General features: G+C 41.8%; 1 pseudogene; it reads right to left on the bottom strand.

Annotated features, from left to right (window-relative positions):
- Positions 1-3,279: 3,279 nt before the first annotated feature.
- On the bottom strand, positions 3,280-3,397 carry LOC126261337 (5S ribosomal RNA; annotated as a pseudogene).
- Between the last annotated feature and the right edge of the window lie 389 nt (positions 3,398-3,786).

The raw sequence follows: 3,786 nt of genomic DNA, 5'->3' as shown, positions 1-3,786 counted from the left end.
TTATCTCGAAAAAGAAACGCTGCAAAATTAATCTGTGGTTCCTGAGCATGCCTCTGTCAAAAGCTGGTTTTGCTTTGCTGTTTTCTTTTTTTTCTTTTATTTTTTAATTGCCTACTATTTGGACAAGAAGGGAAGGCAGAAAGGTGGAAGGAGTATATAGAGGGTTTATACAAGGGCGATGTACTTGAGGACAATATTATGGAAATGGAAGAGGATGTAGATGAAGATGAAATGGGAGATAAGATACTGCGTGAAGAGTTTGACAGAGCACTGAAAGACCTGAGTCGAAACAAGGCCCTGGGAGTAGACAACATTCCATTAGAACTACTGATGGCCTTGGGAGAGCCAGTCATGACAAAACTCTACCATATGGTGAGAAAGATGTATGAGACAGGCGAAATACCCTCAGACTTCAAGAAGAATATAATAATTCCAATACCAAAGAAAGCAGGTGTTGACAGATGTGAAAATTACCGAACTATCAGTTTAATAAGTCACAGCTGCAAAATACTAACGCGAATTCTTTACAGACGAATGGAAAAACTGGTAGAAGCGGACCTCGGGGAAGATCAGTTTGGATTCCGTAGAAATGTTGGAACACGTGAGGCAATACTAACCTTACGACTTATCTTAGAAGAAAGATTAAGAAAAGGCAAACCTACGTTTCTAGCAGTTGTAGACTTAGAGAAAGCTTTTGACAATGTTAACTGGAATACTCTCTTTTAAATTCTGAAGGTGGCAGGGGTAAAATACAGGGAGCGAAAGGCTATTTACAATTTGTACAGAAACCAGATGGCAGTTATAAGAGTCGAGGGGCATGAAAGGGAAGCAGTGGTTGGGAAAGGAGTGAGACAGGGTTGTAGCCTCTCCCCGATGTTATTCAATCTGTATATTGAGCAAGCAGTAAAGGAAACAAAAGAAAAATTCGGAGTAAGTATTAAAATTCATGGAGAAGAAGTAAAAACTTTGAGGTTTGCCGATGACATTGTAATTCTGTCAGAGACAGCAAAGGACTTGAAAGAGCAGTTGAACGGAATGGACAGTGTCTTGAAAGGAGGATATAAGATGAACATCAACAAAAGCAAAACGAGGATAATGGAATGTAGTCGAATTAAGTCGGGTGATGCTGAGGGGATTAGATTAGGAAATGAGACACTTAAAGTAGTAAAGGAGTTTTGCTATTTAGGGAGCAAATTAACTGATGATGGTCGAAGTAGAGACGATATAAAATGTAGACTGGCAATGGCAAGGAAATCGTTTCTGAAGAAGAGAAATTTGTTAACATCGAGTATAGATTTAAGTGTCAGGAAGTCGTTTCTGAAAGTATTTGTATGGAGTGTAGCCATGTATGGAAGTGAAACATGGACGATAACCAGTTTGGACAAGAAGAGAATAGAAGCTTTCGAAATGTGGTGCTACAGAAGAATGCTGAAGATAAGGTGGGTAGATCACGTAACTAATGATGAGGTATTGAATAGGATTGTGGAGACGAGAAGTTTGTGGCACAACTTGACTAGAAGAAGGGATCGGTTGGTAGGACATGTTTTGAGGCATCAAGGGATCACAAATTTAGCATTGGAGGGCAGCGTGGAGGGTAAAAATCGTAGAGGGAGACCAAGAGATGAATACACTAAGCAGATTCAGAAGGATGTAGGTTGCAGTAGGTACTGGGAGATGAAGAAGCTTGCACAGGATAGAGTAGCATGGAGAGCTGCATCAAACCAGTCTCAGGACAGAAGACCACAACAACAACAACTATTTGGACCGCCTGTTCAGATACCTAATTCAGACAAATGACCTTATCCTCACATGTAACGCGATAATTTTTCGGTCTGTTTTGGGAAACTTGGAATGTATCTCACTAATGTTTTAATTGGCCTGTTGTATTTGGACACAATGATCCACGAAAAACGGTGAAAATATGCTATAACCGGACCATTGCCGCCAGCCATTCGGGAGGTTAGCGAGAGAAAGTTTCATTATGTATAACAGCGATTCAATCCTGATTCGTGAATTCTTTTTAATTTGTTATCGTCCCTAGCGAACTATCAAGGCGACGTAATCTGCTAAATACTTGAAAGCATTAAGTGTTAAGATCTTTGGTATAATACGCTCGGCCCACAAAGTCGATATCCAATAACAGGCAATTTTCCGCTGTAGCACCAGAGTCAACCAAGTCAATATTTTTGGCGGAGTTGGCACATGCACTCAAACACAATTTGCTTGAAAGAAAGTCATCAGTCTCCTTCGGCTGCGATCATCGTTTTAGTAAACGGAACAATGACGGGGTTAAAGTGTTTCAGTGGTGTCTCCTGTTTGTATTAACAGACCCACTTTGTTCTTTATTTTGAAGCCGTAAGATTATTGTAGAATTTAGCCTGTCATGAACTACTGGGACAATACTGATAGTATTTCATTTTTCACTGCCACACGACTGCTGCTTCGTCATCTTTTCTTCACAAGCGCAATTAATTTTCAATGACACATCTTTTTACTTTTAGAAAAGGCTGGTCTCTCCTCAGTTTCTCAATTGTCTTTTTTTTAACGTCTCTGAGTTCTCGATCGCCACTGTGAAGACGGTCTGGTCCAACTTTCTCGTTTTCGGAGAGATCGTACAGATTTGGGGTAACATTGACACTCTCTTTCGTTTATGATCTGCAATAAAAGATAACTTATTTAAAACATATACACTTTATTTACGAAAGCAGTATCATCAACAGAGCCAAAAAATTTCACAATTTCAGTGACCAAACTGTTCGAAAATTAAATATATACTATCTCCTTCCCGGTAATCTCTTATTTAGTCGCAAATTAATTTGAACCTGATGTGTAGTACTCGAACGCGTTGGCAGTGGTTTGGAGATTCTCTTCGTCCCGGTTAAGTATTTTCTGCGACGGCACGGCGACCGATTTAAGCACTCTCCTGACTGACAGACGTAATAGTTCTCTCCTTCAACCGTGCACGCACTATCCTTGAAGGAAATGCTCGGAGCATATTCTTGCATGGGCCACATTAAGTTTATCATTTCACTTGCGTAAATCTACTCATGTGTTTTAAAACACCACGTGTTTGGGAAACACTCCGTGTGCAGGCCACAAGTGGCCCATCGGCACCATCCGACCGCCGTGTCATCCTCCGATCAGTATGAGGATAGGAGGGGCGTGTAGTCAGCACACGGCTCTCCCGGTAGTTATGAAGGTTTTCTGTGACCGGAGCCGCTACTATTCGGTCGAGTAGCTCCTCAATTGGCATCATGAGGCTGAGTGCACCCCGAAAAATGGCAACAGCGCATGGCGGCCCGGATGGTCACCCATCCAAGTGGCGGCCACGCACGACAGCGCTTAACTTCGGTGATCTGACGGGAACCGGTGTATCCACTGCGGCAAGGCCGTTGCCACGTGTTTGGGAAAGCTGGAGATTTTTAAGCAACATTTTTGCACGTAGCAACAGCACAGTTAGTCTTCCTTTGATTTATTTGCGGTATCCACACAAAGATGCGTGTACATACAGATGTATGCATTTATGTATGGTCCACATTTTCTCTCAAACCACTGCACTCACTTCAGTCAGACTTAGTACACATATTGCTTACTGTCTGGAGAGATTCGCTGTATGGTAAGAACCACGTGCATCTCAAAGGGGCTGGATTAAGGGTGAAAAATCAGTGTAAACCTCGACGTCCAAATACCGGTACTAAAACTGTCTCATAAAGCATGACGTTTCAGTTTATTACTTCTTCAGTACTGACCGTATTCGTGACGCATTTTGCCGACAGTATTCACAAA

Source organism: Schistocerca nitens, chromosome 5 (genome assembly GCF_023898315.1).
Source record: "Schistocerca nitens isolate TAMUIC-IGC-003100 chromosome 5, iqSchNite1.1, whole genome shotgun sequence".
Lineage (NCBI taxonomy): Eukaryota > Metazoa > Arthropoda > Insecta > Orthoptera > Acrididae > Schistocerca > Schistocerca nitens.
This window is presented reverse-complemented; position numbering and strand designations above follow the sequence as displayed.